The 17,686-nt window shown below is 35.1% G+C and overlaps 16 non-coding genes across 16 annotated transcripts; all 16 read left to right on the top strand.

The window, feature by feature from the left end:
* The first annotated feature begins 231 nt into the window (after positions 1 to 231).
* Positions 232 to 304, top strand: Trnar-ucg. The gene has a single exon. It is a non-coding gene; the product is annotated as a tRNA-Arg (tRNA).
* A 1,762-nt stretch (positions 305 to 2,066) lies between these two features.
* Trnar-ucg lies at positions 2,067 to 2,139 on the top strand. The gene has a single exon. It is a non-coding gene; the product is annotated as a tRNA-Arg (tRNA).
* A 433-nt stretch (positions 2,140 to 2,572) lies between these two features.
* On the top strand, positions 2,573 to 2,645 carry Trnar-ucg. Its single transcript has one exon. It is a non-coding gene; the product is annotated as a tRNA-Arg (tRNA).
* Positions 2,646 to 3,078: 433 nt separating this feature from the next.
* Trnar-ucg lies at positions 3,079 to 3,151 on the top strand. Its single transcript has one exon. It is a non-coding gene; the product is annotated as a tRNA-Arg (tRNA).
* Positions 3,152 to 3,257: 106 nt separating this feature from the next.
* Positions 3,258 to 3,330, top strand: Trnar-ucg. The gene has a single exon. It is a non-coding gene; the product is annotated as a tRNA-Arg (tRNA).
* Positions 3,331 to 3,568: 238 nt separating this feature from the next.
* Positions 3,569 to 3,641, top strand: Trnar-ucg. The gene has a single exon. It is a non-coding gene; the product is annotated as a tRNA-Arg (tRNA).
* Positions 3,642 to 4,430: 789 nt separating this feature from the next.
* Trnar-ucg lies at positions 4,431 to 4,503 on the top strand. The gene has a single exon. It is a non-coding gene; the product is annotated as a tRNA-Arg (tRNA).
* A 112-nt stretch (positions 4,504 to 4,615) lies between these two features.
* Positions 4,616 to 4,688, top strand: Trnar-ucg. The gene has a single exon. It is a non-coding gene; the product is annotated as a tRNA-Arg (tRNA).
* A 3,807-nt stretch (positions 4,689 to 8,495) lies between these two features.
* On the top strand, positions 8,496 to 8,568 carry Trnar-ucg. The gene has a single exon. It is a non-coding gene; the product is annotated as a tRNA-Arg (tRNA).
* Positions 8,569 to 10,335: 1,767 nt separating this feature from the next.
* On the top strand, positions 10,336 to 10,408 carry Trnar-ucg. The gene has a single exon. It is a non-coding gene; the product is annotated as a tRNA-Arg (tRNA).
* A 430-nt stretch (positions 10,409 to 10,838) lies between these two features.
* Positions 10,839 to 10,910, top strand: Trnar-ucg. Its single transcript has one exon. It is a non-coding gene; the product is annotated as a tRNA-Arg (tRNA).
* Positions 10,911 to 11,344: 434 nt separating this feature from the next.
* On the top strand, positions 11,345 to 11,417 carry Trnar-ucg. Its single transcript has one exon. It is a non-coding gene; the product is annotated as a tRNA-Arg (tRNA).
* A 107-nt stretch (positions 11,418 to 11,524) lies between these two features.
* Trnar-ucg lies at positions 11,525 to 11,597 on the top strand. The gene has a single exon. It is a non-coding gene; the product is annotated as a tRNA-Arg (tRNA).
* A 237-nt stretch (positions 11,598 to 11,834) lies between these two features.
* Positions 11,835 to 11,906, top strand: Trnar-ucg. Its single transcript has one exon. It is a non-coding gene; the product is annotated as a tRNA-Arg (tRNA).
* A 506-nt stretch (positions 11,907 to 12,412) lies between these two features.
* Positions 12,413 to 12,485, top strand: Trnar-ucg. The gene has a single exon. It is a non-coding gene; the product is annotated as a tRNA-Arg (tRNA).
* Positions 12,486 to 12,692: 207 nt separating this feature from the next.
* Positions 12,693 to 12,765, top strand: Trnar-ucg. The gene has a single exon. It is a non-coding gene; the product is annotated as a tRNA-Arg (tRNA).
* The last annotated feature ends 4,921 nt before the right edge of the window (positions 12,766 to 17,686 follow it).

Raw genomic sequence — 17,686 nt, 5'->3', positions numbered from 1 at the left:
TGAATTGATATACTTTGACTAATGTTTTACGTTATGTTTAATATGCTTTATTTCAATAAGATATTGCAATAGTTTTCAAAGTTATATCATTATTAGCAATAACAACACATCACAATGACTTATTGTATTTTCTGATGAATGTCAATACTTTATCTTTTGCCCAGTTTGAAATTCAAGGTGATTTGACTACCCTTTTCCAATCAAATTTTCAGTACTATGGGAACGTTTTAAGACCACGTGGCCTAATGGATAATGCGTCGGACTTCGGATCCGAAGATTGCAGGTTGGAGTCCTGTCGCGGTCGCTTAACAAATAAAGTCTCTACGTCAATATTTTTTCTATTGCGCCATTTGAAATTCATGGTCATTTGACTAAACTTTCCAAATCATATTTTCAGTATTATGGCAACATTTTACGACCGCGTGACCTATTTCTTCTATTGCCCCATTTCAAATTCAAGGTCATTCGACTACACTTTCAAATAATATTTTTTATATTATATACGTTGGCCTAATGGATAAGGCGTCGGACTTCAGATCCGAAGATCGCAGTTTCGAGTCCGATCGCGGTCGCTTAACAAAAAGAGTCGCTAAGTCAATAATGTTTCTATTACCCAGTTTGAAATTCAAAGTGATTTGAATACACTTTCCCAATCATATTTTCAGTACTGTGGGCGCAGTGCTGTCCTGTCGCATTCGCTTAACAAAGAGAATCGCTACGTCGGTATTTTCTGTTGCGCCGTTTGAAATTTAAGGTCATTAGACTAGACTTTTAAATTATATTTTAAGAACTTTAGAAAAATTATAAGGACGTGTGGCCTAATGGATAAGGCGGCGAACTTCGGATCCGAAGATTGCAGGGTCGAGTCCAGTCGCGGTCGCTTAACAAATAAAGTCGCTACGTCAATATTGTTTCTATTGCGCCATTTGAAATTCGAGGTCATTCGACTACACTTTCCAAATCACATTTTTAGCACCGTGGGCACAGTGCTGTCCTGTCGCATTCGCTTAACAAAGAGAGTCGATACGTCGGTATTTTTCTGTTGCGCCGTTTGAAATTTAAGGTCATTAGACTACACTTTTCAAATATATTTTAAGAACTTTATTAAAATTGTAAGACCGCGAGACCTAATGGATAAGGCGTCGGACTTCGGATCCGAAGATTGCAGGTTCGTGTCCTGTCGCGGTCGCTTAACAAATAAGGTCGCTACGTCAATATTTTTTCTATTGCGCTATTTGAATTTCAAGGCCATTTGGCCAAGCTTTCCAAATCATATTTTCAGTACTGTGGGCACAGTGCTGTCCTGTCGCCTTCGCTTAACAAAGAAAGTCGCTACGTCGGTATTTTTTCTGTTGCGCCATTTGAAATTTAAGGTCATTAGACTACACTTCTGAATTTATATTTTAACAACTGTATTAAAATTGTAAGACCGCGTGGCCTAATGGATAAGGCGTCGGACTTCGGATCCGAAGATTGCAGGTCATTTGACTACACTTTCCAAATCACATTTTCAGTATTGTGGACACAGTGCTGTCCATTCGCTTAACAAAGAGAGTCGCTACGTCGGTATTTTTTCTGTTGCGCCGTTTGAAATTTAAGGTCATTAGACTACACTTTTTAAATTATATTTCTGATCCGAAGATTGCAGGTTCGTGGCCTATTTCTTCTATTGCCCCATTTCAAATTCAAGGTCATTTGACTACACTTTTCAAATCATATTTTCAGTACTATGGTAATATATAAGACCGCGCTGCCTAATGGATAAGGCGTCGGACTTCGGAACCGAAGATTGCAGGTTTGATTCCTGTCGCGGTCATTTAACAAAGTCGCTACGTCAACATTGTTTCTATTGTGCCATTTAAAATTCAAGGTCATTTGACTACACTTTCCAAATCATATTTTCAGTACTGTGGACACAGTGCTGTCCACATAGGTTCGAGTCCTGTCGCGGTCGCTTAACAAAGAGAGTCGGTATGACGGTATTTTTTCTGTTGCGCCGTTTGAAATTTAAGGTCAATAGACTACACTTTTTAAATTATATTTTAAGAACTTTCTTAAAATTGTAAAACCGCGTGGCCTAATGGATAAGGCGTCGGACTTCGGATCCGAAGATTGCAGGTTCGAGTCCTGTCGTGGTCGCTTAACAAATAAAGTCCCTACGTCAATATTTTTTCTATTGCGCCATTTGAAATTCAAGGTCATTTGACTAAACTTTCCAAATCATATTTTCAGTATTATGGCAACATTTTACGACCGCTTGGCCTATTTCTTTTATTGCCCTATTTCAAATTCAAGGTCATTTGACTACACTTTCCAAATCATATTTTCAGTATTATGGCAACATTTTACGATCGCGTGGCCTATTTCTTCTATTGCCCCATTTCAAATTCAAGGTCATTTGACTACACTTTCCAAATCATATTTTCAGTACTGTGGACACAGTGCTGTCCTGTCGCATTAGCTTAACAAAGAGAGTCGCTACGTCGGTATTTTTTCTGTTGTGCCGTTTGAAATTTAAGGTCATTAAACTACACTTTTTAAATTTATTTTAGGAACTTTATTAAAGTTGTAAGACCGCGTGGCCTAATGGATAAGGCGTCGGACTTCGGATCCGAAAATTGCGGGTTCGAGTCCTGTCGTGGTCGCTTAACAAATAAAGTCCCTACGTCAATATTTTTTTCTATTGCGCCATTTGAAATTCAAAGTCATTTGACTAAACTTTCCAAATCATATTTTCAGTATTATGGCAACATTTTACGACCGCTTGGCCTATTTCTTCTATTGCCCTATTTCAAATTCAAGGTCATTTGACTACACTTTTCAAATCATATTTTCAGTATAATGGCAACATTTTACGATCGCGTGGCTTATTTCTTTTATTGCCCCATTTCAAATTCAAAGTCATTTGACTACACTTTCCAAATCATATTTCAGTACTGTGGACACAGTGCTGTCCTGTCGCATTAGCTTAACAAAGAGAGTCGCTACGTCGGTATTTTTTCTGTTGTGCCGTTTGAAATTTAAGGTCATTAGACTACACTTTTAAATTATATTTTAGGAACTTTATTGAATTTGTAAGACCGCGTGGCCTAATGGATAAGGCGTCGGACTTCGGATCCGAAGATTGCAGGTTCGAGTCCTGTCGCCGTCGCCTAACAAAGAGGGTCGCTATGACGGTATTTTTTCTGTTGCGCCGTTTGAAATTAAGGTCAATAGACTACACTTTTTACATTATATAAACTTTGTTAAAGTTGTAAGACCGCGTGGCCTAATGGATATGGCGTCGGACTTCGGATCCGAAGATTGCAGGTTCGAGTCCTGTCGCGGTCGCTTAGCAAATAAAGTCCCTACGTCAATATTTTTTCTATTGCGCCATTTGAAATTCAAGGTCATTTGACTAAACTTTCCAAATCATATTTTCAGTACTGTGGACACAGTGCTGTCCTGTCGCATTAGCTTAACAAAGAGAGTCGCTACGTCGGTATTTTTTCTGTTGTGCCGTTTGAAATTTAAGGTCATTAGACTACACTTTTTAAAATATATTTTAGGAACTTTATTAAAGTTTTAAGGCCGCGTGGCCTAATGGATAAGGCGTCGGACTTCGGATCCGAAGATTGCAGGTTCAAGTCCTGTCGTGGTCGCTTAACAAATAAAGTCCCTACGTCAATATTTTTTCTATTGCGCCATTTGAAATTCAAAGTCATTTGACTAAACTTTCCAAATCATATTTTCAGTATTATGGCAACATTTTACGACCGCTTGGCCTATTTCTTTTATTGCCCTATTTCAAATTCAAGGTCATTTGACTACACTTTTCAAATCATATTTTCAGTATTATGGCAACATTTTACGATCGCGTGGCCTATTTCTTCTATTGCCCCATTTCAAATTCAAGGTCATTTGACTACACTTTCCAAATCATGTTTTCAGTACTGTGGACACAGTGCTGTCCTGTCGCATTAGCTTAACAAAGAGAGTCGCTACGTCGGTATTTTTTCTGTTGTGCCGTTTGAAATTTAAGGTCATTAGACTACACTTTTTAAATTATATTTTAGGAACTTTTTAAAGTTGTAAGACCGCGTGGCCTAATGGATAAGGCGTCGGACTTTGGATCCGCAGATTATATAAACTTTGTTAAAGTTGTAAGACGCGTGGCCTAATGGATAAGGCGTCGGACTTCGGATCCTTAGATTGCAGGTTCGAGTCCTGTCGCGGTCGCTTAGCAAACAAAGTCGCTACGTCAATATTGTTTCTATTGTGCCATTTGATATTCAAGGTCATTTGACTACACTTTCCAAATCATATTTTCAGTACTGTGGACACAGTGCTGTCCTGTTGCATTAGCTTAACAAAGAGAGTCGCTTTGACGGTATTTTTTCTGTTGCGCCGTTTGATATTTAAGGTCGATAGACTACACTTTAATGTTATAAGACCGCGTGGCCTAATGGATAAGGCGTCGGACTTCGGATCCGAAGATTGCAGGTTCGAGTCCTGTCGCGGTCGCTTAACAAAGAGAGTCGCTATGACGGTATTTTTTCTGTTGCGCCGTTTGAAATTTAAGGTCAATAGACTACACTTTTTAAATTATATTGTAAGAACTTTATTAAAATTGTAAGGCCGCGTGGCCTAATGGATAAGGCGTCGGACTTCGGATCCGAAGATTGCAGGTTCGAGTCCTGCCGTGGTCGCTTAACAAATAAAGTCCCTACGTCAATATTTTTTCTATTGCGCCATTTGAAATTCAAGGTCATTTGACTAAACTTTCCAAATCATATTTCAGTATTATGGCAACCATAGCTGGGCATTAACTCGTTAATCCGTTAATCGTTAATTAACGAAGTTAACATTTTGATTAACGGATTAACTTTTAAGTTAACTTTTAAAAATGTTAACGGACACGTTAACTTCCGTTAAAATGCGAGAAGTCCGTTAATCGTTAATCCAATGCCTACTATTTACTGCACGGCACAGCTTTAGCCAATGCCTTATTAAACGGCATAGAGAAAAGATTTGGACTACTCCTGAAATTTATGATGAACAGTGCCAACTTGCCGCGGCATTTCACCCAAAGTTTCGGTTAATGTGGCTGGAAACGTATGACAGCAGTAGAGAGGAATGCAGTAAGAAAATGCACGGAAAAAAAGGTAGAAGATGCCTTATGGCAAGAAGCAGCGAAAAATTCAAAGGACAGAGATAGTTTAAGTGGCGGAGGAAGCAATGCGAGTAACAACGATGATGACGAGAAGGAAGACTTTTTCAATTCTGTCACTCAGTCTATAGAAAAACCAAAGAGCTACAAACTCTTTAAAGAACTAGCTGTAAGTGGAATTCTGTCTTAAGGGGGTTGTTCTTTTTTTTGTTACAAAACATGCAAGGTATTTGTTTTGTTTTTCTCAAAATGTATTTATCATAAAGACATGCGGTTTTTTTAAACAAAAATTACAAAATCATAGAATATTAAGAAATTTTTTATTTATTTTTTTCGCCGTATTTTTAACCAGGGGGCGCCAAAGTGGGCATTGCAAAATCGATCTCGTTTGCGGTGCCACAGATAAATCCGCTGCGCATCGCCTGAAACAAAAAAAAACAAAACTACGTTGAAGAAGAAGTTTGAATCCAGTCCCCTACCAAAATGAAAGAAAAAAAGCAAGAAGGAAAAAAATGGCAGCTATTAAAAAAAAGTGTCCAAAAAGGCCTTTGTTTTGGGACGAGAAGGTTTGCAAAATTTTTTTGCGTAATGTTATGAAGTTGTTTGAGGTAGGGGGACTAGGTATTGCAGTGGTGAACAAATTAAAAAAAAATGCAAGTCGTTCCGACTTGTAGTTTTTTTTTAATTTGTGGCACCGCATTGAAAAAAGTCAATTTGAGAAAAACGTATTTAAAGTTTTTAATATAATGTACTAAATACACCATTTAATTTAATGTACGAAATACACCATGGTCTTCAAAGATGCTGACACATTAAAAAGGTCATGTGCATGATGTATTATAATGAAAAAGAGGCAGCTGGCATACAATAGCTCGCGGAACGATAAAAAAACGCTTTCAGAGGATCATACGTATAGATATATATATATATATATATATATATATATATATATATATATATATATATATATATATATATATCTATAACTTCTTCAAAAAAATAGATATTGAGATGATTTTTTTTTTTAAATAATTCTAAGGTTTTTAGCTTTCATAATATTAAAAAATCTCAAAACCGAAACAAAAAAATATAAAAAAGAACAACCCCCTTAAGGCAATTAAGGCATTGTGCCTTAAGGCAAATTGCTGGAACTTCCGTACCAAAAATTATTATTTTTTTAAAAACGATTAACATTTTTGAAAAAAAATTACTTCAAAGAAATAAGATTTTTGACAAACAATTAGAAAAAAAATTACTTTTTTTGAAAAAAAAAAATTTTTAATTTTTTTTTTTTTAATTTTTTTTGAAAAAAAAAAGGTTTTCTTTAGAAAGATCTAAACTTTTTTTCAAAGCAATCGTACTGCTTTAACTGCATAAAGACGAGATATCAAACCGCGTAGCGCCGCGTCGACGTATAACGCGTAAACATTGGTACGGAACCCATAGGAATATAAACCAAAATTATACTTATTGTTAAAATCTCTATAAAAATCTGATAATTGATGCGCATATGTCTAATGACCATTTTTGACCGCCAAATGGCTCATTTTTTTACTTTTATCTCCATATCTCCGAAACCGCTAGACCTACCTTCATGAAAATTTATCGATTCCTCATCTTGTCAATACAAGTGAAATGTTTTTTGAATTATTCAAATCGGACGCTCCGTTCTCTTATATACTGAGTTACCGTTTTTGGCACTTTTGTCCCGTATCTTCGGAACGGCTAGACCTGCCTTCGCCAAAAACTAATCAGCACGTCTCCTTATCAATACTCTCTCCTTATTAATCTCTCTCTTAATCTTTGTCCATTCTTCATATAGTCAACGTAAAAAAACTAAGAAGTCTCTCTATCGTTAAAAGTTGTTAGCTCTTTTTCGAATATTTGTCAATATTCAAATATATTTGGTCATTTTTCCAATACCTGTATGAACGACTAAATCCTGGAAAATTAATTTCAATAACCCACTTTACGAGAAAAGTTATAAAATTTTATTTAAGGAAATAGCAATAAATTATTAATATTATTTACAAATATAATTTCTTATAAGAAATTTCATATAATTTTATTTTTTAATACATCTTATTTCTCGTTTATCTATGATTACTAGAGTTAAAAATGATAAACAGAAACTATGTATTTTAGAATCTCGAAACATTAAAGAAGAACAGCTGGTTGGCATATTATACTTTTTTTTTAAATTAATATTAGTGATACTACCTAACTATAAACAATAATCTATGAATAAAAGTGTATAATATCTAATCACGATAAATTTACATGAATAATTATTTTGCACAACTATTTTTAACTACAAGATTGCGATGCTGTTTAGGATAACAAAATCTAGTTACTCAAGTTTATCAATATATTGTAATATAATCTGATATAAGAAATTGCAAATAAAATGATTACATAACTAAAAAAAATCTTATGCAGTTTTTTTCCAATATCTAATGAATTAGTCTTCGTTTATAACGTTTCTGAAACAATTCATAGCAAGCTATACAGAAAAAAGACTTTATTAATACAAACTATCGTGATAAAGTCAAATAAAAACTTGTTCAAGTTGTTAAAATATTTATAACACTGCATTAAATTTTTATACCCGTAAAAGCTTCACGTGTAAGAAATCCAATAAATGTGCGGTCGAAAAATCATATCAAAGTTTTTGATTTATGACTTATAAAGTTTGCAACTTGCGAGAATATTGAATTTTTAGAATAGTTTGGATATAAAAACACCTGAACTAAGGCGATAACTTTGTTGTTGACACCAATTCATTATTTGCAATATATTTATTATATATAAGGAGATATATTCCAAATATATATTTTCTGACTTAATCAACCGAAATTGAAATTTAGATATTTAGATGAAATTTTGAATATAAAATTTTCATTTTGAATATAAAATCTTTGCTTTCATTGAAAACTAATCAATGCGATTTTCTATTGATGTCTCTCAATCACATGTATAATATCTGTAGTATGTAAGGGCGTAGGATTAATACAAGTGTAAATTCAACGATTAACACTACGATTATTTTCTATTGTTTTTATAAGGTTACAGAAAATCAGAAACTTGCAATAAGTTGTACAAATTACTATGCCGCTGAATTGATATACTTTGACTAATGTTTTACGTTATGTTTAATATGCTTTATTTCAATAAGATATTGCAATAGTTTTCAAAGTTATATCATTATTAGCAATAACAACACATCACAATGACTTATTGTATTTTCTGATGAATGTCAATACTTTATCTTTTGCCCAGTTTGAAATTCAAGGTGATTTGACTACCCTTTTCCAATCAAATTTTCAGTACTATGGGAACGTTTTAAGACCACGTGGCCTAATGGATAATGCGTCGGACTTCGGATCCGAAGATTGCAGGTTGGAGTCCTGTCGCGGTCGCTTAACAAATAAAGTCTCTACGTCAATATTTTTCTATTGCGCCATTTGAAATTCATGGTCATTTGACTACACTTTCTAAATCATATTTTCAGTATTATGGCAACATTTTACGACCGCGTGACCTATTTCTTCTATTGCCCCATTTCAAATTCAAGGTCATTCGACTACACTTTCCAAATAATATTTTTTATATTATATACGTTGGCCTAATGGATAAGGCGTCGGACTTCAGATCCGAAGATCGCAGTTTCGAGTCCGATCGCGGTCGCTTAACAAAAAGAGTCGCTAAGTCAATAATGTTTCTATTACCCAGTTTGAAATTCAAAGTGATTTGAATACACTTTCCCAATCATATTTTCAGTACTGTGGGCGCAGTGCTGTCCTGTCGCATTCGCTTAACAAAGAGAATCGCTACGTCGGTATTTTTCTGTTGCGCCGTTTGAAATTTAAGGTCATTAGACTAGACTTTTTAAATTATATTTTAAGAACTTTAGAAAAATTATAAGGACGTGTGGCCTAATGGATAAGGCGGCGAACTTCGGATCCGAAGATTGCAGGGTCGAGTCCAGTCGCGGTCGCTTAACAAATAAAGTCGCTACGTCAATATTGTTTCTATTGCGCCATTTGAAATTCGAGGTCATTCGACTACACTTTCCAAATCACATTTTTAGCACCGTGGGCACAGTGCTGTCCTGTCGCATTCGCTTAACAAAGAGAGTCGATACGTCGGTATTTTTTCTGTTGCGCCGTTTGAAATTTAAGGTCATTAGACTACACTTTTCAAATTATATTTTAAGAACTTTATTAAAATTGTAAGACCGCGAGACCTAATGGATAAGGCGTCGGACTTCGGATCCGAAGATTGCAGGTTCGTGTCCTGTCGCGGTCGCTTAACAAATAAGGTCGCTACGTCAATATTTTTTCTATTGCGCTATTTGAATTTCAAGGCCATTTGGCCAAGCTTTCCAAATCATATTTTCAGTACTGTGGGCACAGTGCTGTCCTGTCGCCTTCGCTTAACAAAGAAAGTCGCTACGTCGGTATTTTTTCTGTTGCGCCATTTGAAATTTAAGGTCATTAGACTACACTTCTGAATTTATATTTTAACAACTGTATTAAAATTGTAAGACCGCGTTGCCTAATGGATAAGGCGTCGGACTTCGGATCCGAAGATTGCAGGTCATTTGACTACACTTTCCAAATCACATTTTCAGTATTGTGGACACAGTGCTGTCCATTCGCTTAACAAAGAGAGTCGCTACGTCGGTATTTTTTCTGTTGCGCCGTTTGAAATTTAAGGTCATTAGACTACACTTTTTAAATTATATTTCTGATCCGAAGATTGCAGGTTCGTGGCCTATTTCTTCTATTGCCCCATTTCAAATTCAAGGTCATTTGACTACACTTTTCAAATCATATTTTCAGTACTATGGTAATATTATAAGACCGCGCTGCCTAATGGATAAGGCGTCGGACTTCGGAACCGAAGATTGCAGGTTTGATTCCTGTCGCGGTCATTTAACAAAGTCGCTACGTCAACATTGTTTCTATTGTGCCATTTAAAATTCAAGGTCATTTGACTACACTTTCCAAATCATATTTTCAGTACTGTGGACACAGTGCTGTCCACATAGGTTCGAGTCCTGTCGCGGTCGCTTAACAAAGAGAGTCGGTATGACGGTATTTTTTCTGTTGCGCCGTTTGAAATTTAAGGTCAATAGACTACACTTTTTAAATTATATTTTAAGAACTTTCTTAAAATTGTAAAACCGCGTGGCCTAATGGATAAGGCGTCGGACTTCGGATCCGAAGATTGCAGGTTCGAGTCCTGTCGTGGTCGCTTAACAAATAAAGTCCCTACGTCAATATTTTTCTATTGCGCCATTTGAAATTCAAGGTCATTTGACTAAACTTTCCAAATCATATTTTCAGTATTATGGCAACATTTTACGACCGCTTGGCCTATTTCTTCTATTGCCCTATTTCAAATTCAAGGTCATTTGACTACACTTTCCAAATCATATTTTCAGTATTATGGCAACATTTTACGACCGCGTGGCCTATTTCTTCTATTGCCCCATTTCAAATTCAAGGTCATTTGACTACATTTTCCAAATCATATTTTCAGTACTGTGGACACAGTGCTGTCCTGTCGCATTAGCTTAACAAAGAGAGTCGCTACGTCGGTATTTTTCTGTTGTGCCGTTTGAAATTAAGGTCATTAAACTACACTTTTTAAATTATATTTAGGAACTTTATTAAAGTTGTAAGACCGCGTGGCCTAATGGATAAGGCGTCGGACTTCGGATCCGAAATTGCAGGTTCGAGTCCTGTCGTGGTCGCTTAACAAATAAAGTCCCTACGTCAATATTTTTTCTATTGCGCCATTTGAAATTCAAAGTCATTTGACTAAACTTTCCAAATCATATTTTCAGTATTATGGCAACATTTTACGACCGCTTGGCCTATTTCTTCTATTGCCCTATTTCAAATTCAAGGTCATTTGACTACACTTTTCAAATCATATTTTCAGTATAATGGCAACATTTTACGATCGCGTGGCCTATTTCTTTTATTGCCCCATTTCAAATTCAAAGTCATTTGACTACACTTTCCAAATCATATTTTCAGTACTGTGGACACAGTGCTGTCCTGTCGCATTAGCTTAACAAAGAGAGTCGCTACGTCGGTATTTTTTCTGTTGTGCCGTTTGAAATTTAAGGTCATTAGACTACACTTTTTAAATTATATTTTAGGAACTTTATTGAATTTGTAAGACCGCGTGGCCTAATGGATAAGGCGTCGGACTTCGGATCCGAAGATTGCAGGTTCGAGTCCTGTCGCCGTCGCCTAACAAAGAGGGTCGCTATGACGGTATTTTTTCTGTTGCGCCGTTTGAAATTTAAGGTCAATAGACTACACTTTTTACATTATATAAACTTTGTTAAAGTTGTAAGACCGCGTGGCCTAATGGATATGGCGTCGGACTTCGGATCCGAAGATTGCAGGTTCGAGTCCTGTCGCGGTCGCTTAGCAAATAAAGTCCCTACGTCAATATTTTTTCTATTGCGCCATTTGAAATTCAAGGTCATTTGACTAAACTTTCCAAATCATATTTTCAGTACTGTGGACACAGTGCTGTCCTGTCGCATTAGCTTAACAAAGAGAGTCGCTACGTCGGTATTTTTTCTGTTGTGCCGTTTGAAATTTAAGGTCATTAGACTACACTTTTTAAATTATATTTTAGGAACTTTATTAAAGTTTAAGGCCGCGTGGCCTAATGGATAAGGCGTCGGACTTCGGATCCGAAGATGCAGGTTCGAGTCCTGTCGTGGTCGCTTAACAAATAAAGTCCCTACGTCAATATTTTTTCTATTGCGCCATTTGAAATTCAAAGTCATTTGACTAAACTTTCCAAATCATATTTTCAGTATTATGGCAACATTTTACGACCGCTTGGCCTATTTCTTTTATTGCCCTATTTCAAATTCAAGGTCATTTGACTACACTTTTCAAATCATATTTTCAGTATTATGGCAACATTTTACGATCGCGTGGCTTATTTTTTCTATTGCCCCATTTCAAATTCAAGGTCATTTGACTACACTTTCCAAATCATGTTTTCAGTACTGTGGACACAGTGCTGTCCTGTCGCATTAGCTTAACAAAGAGAGTCGCTACGTCGGTATTTTTTCTGTTGTGCCGTTTGAAATTTAAGGTCATTAGACTACACTTTTTAAATTATATTTTAGGAACTTTATTAAAGTTGTAAGACCGCGTGGCCTAATGGATAAGGCGTCGGACTTTGGATCCGCAGATTATATAAACTTTGTTAAAGTTGTAAGACCGCGTGGCCTAATGGATAAGGCGTCGGACTTCGGATCCTTAGATTGCAGGTTCGAGTCCTGTCGCGGTCGCTTAGCAAACAAAGTCGCTACGTCAATATGTTCTATTGTGCCATTTGATATTCAAGGTCATTTGACTACACTTCCAAATCATATTTTCAGTACTGTGGACACAGTGCTGTCTGTTGCATTAGCTTAACAAAGAGAGTCGCTTGACGGTATTTTTTCTGTTGCGCCGTTTGATATTTAAGGTCGATAGACTACACTTTAATGTTATAAGACCGCGTGGCCTAATGGATAAGGCGTCGGACTTCGGATCCGAAGATTGCAGGTTCGAGTCCTGTCGCGGTCGCTTAACAAAGAGAGTCGCTATGACGGTATTTTTTCTGTTGCGCCGTTTGAAATTTAAGGTCAATAGACTACACTTTTTAAATTATATTTTAAGAACTTTGTTAAAATTGTAAGACCGCGTGGCCGAGTCCTGTCGTGGTCGCTTAACAAATAAAGTCCCTACGTCAATATTTTTTCTATTGCGCCATTTGAAATTCAAGGTCATTTGACTAAACTTTCCAAATCATATTTTCAGTATTATGGCAACCATAGCTGGGCATTAACTCGTTAATCCGTTAATCGTTAATTAACGAAGTTAACATTTTGATTAACGGATTAACTTTTAAGTTAACTTTTTAAAAATGTTAACGGACACGTTAACTTCCGTTAAAATGCGAGAAGTCCGTTAATCGTTAATCCAATGCCTACTATTTACTGCACGGCACAGCTTTAGCCAATGCCTTATTAAACGGCATAGAGAAAAGATTTGGACTACTCCTGAAATTTATGATGAACAGTGCCAACTTGCCGCGGCATTTCACCCAAAGTTTCGGTAATGTGGCTGGAAACGTATGACAGCAGTAGAGGGAATGCAGTAAGAAAATGCACGGAAAAAAAGGTAGAAGATGCCTTATGGCAAGAAGCAGCGAAAAATTCAAAGGACAGAGATAGTTTAAGTGGCGGAGGAAGCAATGCGAGTAACAACGATGATGACGAGAAGGAAGACTTTTTCAATTCTGTCACTCAGTCTATAGAAAAACCAAAGAGCTACAAACTCTTTAAAGAACTAGCTGTAAGTGGAATTCTGTCTTAAGGGGGTTGTTCTTTTTTTTGTTACAAAACATGCAAGGTATTTGTTTTTGTTTTTCTCAAAATGTATTTATCATAAAGACATGCGGTTTTTTTAAAAAAAAATTACAAAATCATAGAATATTAAGAAATTTTTTATTTATTTTTTCGCCGTAATTTTTTAACCAGGGGGCGCCAAAGTGGGCATTGCAAAATCGATCTCGTTTGCGGTGCCACAGATAAATCCGCTGCGCATCGCCTGAAACAAAAAAAACGAAACTACGTTGAAGAAGAAGTTTGAATCCAGTCCCCCTACCAAAATGAAAGAAAAAAAGCAAGAAGGAAAAAAATGGCAGCTATTTAAAAAAAGTGTCCAAAAAGGCCTTTGTTTTGGGACGAGAAGGTTTGCAAAATTTTTTTGCGTAATGTTATGAAGTTGTGAGGTAGGGGTACTAGGTATTGCAGTGGTGAACAAATTAAAAAAAATGCAAGTCGTTCCGACTTGTAGTTTTTTTTAATTTGTGGCACCGCATTGAAAAAAGTCAATTTGAGAAAAACGTATTTAAAGTTTTTAATATAATGTACTAAATACACCATTTAATTTAATGTACGAAATACACCATGGTCTTCAAAGATGCTGACACATTAAAAAGGTCATGTGCATGATGTATTATAATGAAAAAGAGGCAGCTGGCATACAATAGCTCGCGGAACGATAAAAAAACGCTTTCAGAGGATCATACGTATAGATATAGATATATATATATATAATATTATATATATATATATATATATATATATATATCTATAACTTCTTCAAAAAAATAGATATTGAGATGATTTTTTTTTTTAAATAATTCTAAGGTTTTTAGCTTCTAAATAATAAAAAAATCTCAAAACCGAAACAAAAAAATATAAAAAAGAACAACCCCCTTAAGGCAATTAAGGCATTGTGCCTTAAGGCAAATTGCTGGAACTTCCGTACCAAAAATTATTATTTTTTTAAAAACGATTAACATTTTTGAAAAAAAATTACTTCAAAGAAATAAGATTTTTGACAAACAATTAGACAAAAAATTACTTTTTTTGAAAAAAAAAAATTTTTAATTTTTTTTTTTTTAATTTTTTTTGAAAAAAAAGGTTTTCTTTAGAAAGATCTAAACTTTTTTTCAAAGCAATCGTACTGCTTTAACTGCATAAAGACGAGATATCAAACCGCGTAGCGCCGCGTCGACGTATAACGCGTAAACATTGGTACGGAACCCATAGGAATATAAACCAAACTAGCTGTAAGTGGAATTCTGTCTTAAGGCAATTAGGGCATCATGCCTTAAGGCGCATGGCATCGTGCCTTAAGGCAAATTGCAGGAACTTCCCGTATCAAAAATTATTATTTTTTTAAAAACGAATAACATTTTAAAAAAAAATTACTTCGGAAAAATTAGATTTCTGAGAAACTATAAATTGGACAAAAATTACTTTTTAGTGAAAAAAAAATTTTCAAAAGAAAAACAAAATTTTTTTTTTTTAATTTTTTTTTTTTAAAAAAAATGTTTTTTTTATTTTGACATATTTTGGAAGATCTGAACTTTTTTTTCAAAGCAACCGTCCTGCATTAACTGCATAGAGACAAAGTATAAAGCGCGTAAGCGCCGCATTGCTGTCTAACGGATAAACATTGGTACGGAACCCATAGGAATGTAAACCAAATTTATACTTATTGTTAAAATCTCTATAAAATATCTGATAATTTGATGTGCATATTTCTAATGATCATTTTTGACCGCTAAATGGCATTTTTTTTTTACTTTTTTCGTTAGATCTCCGAAACCGCTAGACCTGCCCTCATGAAAATTTGATCAATTATTCATCTTGTCAATACAAGTGAAATGTTTTTTGAATTATTGAAATCGGACGCTTCGTTTCTTAAAAACTGAGTTACAGTTTTCGGCACTTTTTGCCCCGTATCTTTGGAACGGCTGGATCTGCCTTCGCAAAAACTAATCACACGTCTCCTTATCAATACAAATCGAATGTTTTTGAATTATTCAAATCGGTTGATCCGTGTTCCCGAAATCGTCGACGAAAATTTGTATCCGCACATACATACACACACGCGCACACACACACACATACACACACACACATACATCCATTTTTTCTAAGGTATGCCAAAATATTCAGAACCTTTGAAACGTCGAGAAATGCAAAAATTTTCATTTTCGATTTTTTTGCGATTACTATAACTTGCCCTACGGGAAGTTAAAAATTCAATAAAAAATAACCACAATAACTAAATTTTTTAACAATTTATCTAAAGCTTTAGGTTGCACTTGAAAGCTCATAATTTCTAAACAAAGCAAGATAAAAAAAACGCAAAAAGTTGTTTTCAATGTTATCATCCCGTTTCTGCTTGACGTTTATTTCTTCACAAAGTTTTCAATAAAGAGAGTTAACTGAAGCGTCACATTATATTTAGATAGTTTATGATTAGATACGGGCTTATCAAATATCCGAAGGCGGATTGGTTAGGATTTGACTCCGCTTCCGAAAGGAGTTATAATCACTTAACAAGTCCGATGACTCCGACAACTTCGAAACCTAATACTCGACACAAATGTGTTGTATTGTGTGTTTTTTATATATTTAAAGATTTATTAAGTATTTGGAAATCGCTTGCAAACTGTTCAAATATTTTTGTTCATATTCTTATATAAAAATACTGTTTTATACATTTCAATATGCATACAAATCTCAAATCGTATGCCGAAACTGAGACAATAAAAATTGGAGCGATTTACACTGAGTCGACTGGTTGATGCTTCGATAGTGGAGTGTAATTTTTATAATCGCCGAAATGTGAAATCTCCACGATGATTGCATTTGAAATGAAATACTGTTGTCTATTTAAGTTTAGTATATTTAACTATTGTCTTACAACATGTTCTTTTTTTTAGCTTGTTAAAACTAGACTGAATATTTATCTGAATTTTAGGACCGACGGAATACATTTTATAGTCTTATTTAATAACCTAATTATATGAGCCGTCAAACCTGGGCAGGATCGTTTCCTATTTACGGGATTGACAAAATACTTCCTGACCGTTATATGTAACAATATTTACAATTTTTCAGCGACGGCCAAATATATTTCGATATTTTCAAGGGTAATTCTTTTGCTATAAATCGTCAACATTAAATAATTGTCAATAAAACAATGAATTAAAAATTTTGCCAATAGATGTGAATTTTGGCAGGTGATCGAATCAATGGTTTATATGGTTTGCAGTGTTGACCAAAAAAAAAGAAGACTCAATTTAATTATTTTCGAAGAGAAAGAATAGAATTCTATGAATATTTTTATATTTGAACAAAAATAATGCTGGAAACTTTTTGTATAAAATAAAAAATTTTTCACGGCATAATCATACCTCACAATTTCCTATTATTCCCGTTTTGAGTATTAATTGTATGTCTCGGCAGGTCGATTAGCATATCATTACTTTTACACAACTATAAAAACAATTGTATAAGAGTAAGAATATAATACTAAATATTTTCTTGCGGGTTGTACACCATTTTGTATGAATACAAAATTGCATTATTTTGGACATTATATAGAAAGTCATAAAATTGCCCGTGAGAAAAGCGACCGTTTCTTTCGATGAAAATTTTTATATTATTGAAAAATCTCAAGCAAATGTCTGTATATCTTAGGAAAGTCGGGTACGACAAAATCTCCGATACAACTCTGCTCGGTTTCACTCCGTGTCAAGAGTTAACCATCTCTAGTTCATATATAAAATTTAATTATAATTCATATATAAAGTATATAAACTAATTAAAATATAGATATATTTAAATAGTTTATATATCCGTTTTCGACCAAGCAATATAGTAGTAGGTATAATACAGACATAGGTATATTGAAATCTATATTTCTTGCATTACAGGCGATTCGATATATTCGAGCAAGAAACACTCGGCATCTAGCTCGACTCTCGTCCGATCCGCTCGGTCTGGTGGCGGTGGCTCATCGGCGGTCAACGGGATAACCGCGAACTCGAAGCGACATCACCGCACTACAACGGGCGGCGGTGCTGGCAGTTCTGTGGCGAGTGGAATGACTTCGTCGAGCAGCACCTCGTCCGCCA

Source organism: Ctenocephalides felis, unplaced genomic scaffold, assembly GCF_003426905.1.
Source record: "Ctenocephalides felis isolate EL2017-DRISC unplaced genomic scaffold, ASM342690v1 CF-g0.4_SCAFFOLD_03572, whole genome shotgun sequence".
Taxonomy (NCBI): Eukaryota; Metazoa; Arthropoda; class Insecta; order Siphonaptera; family Pulicidae; genus Ctenocephalides; species Ctenocephalides felis.
The sequence above is the reverse complement of the archived record's forward strand: the minus strand, read 5'-3'. Positions and strand labels throughout refer to the sequence as shown.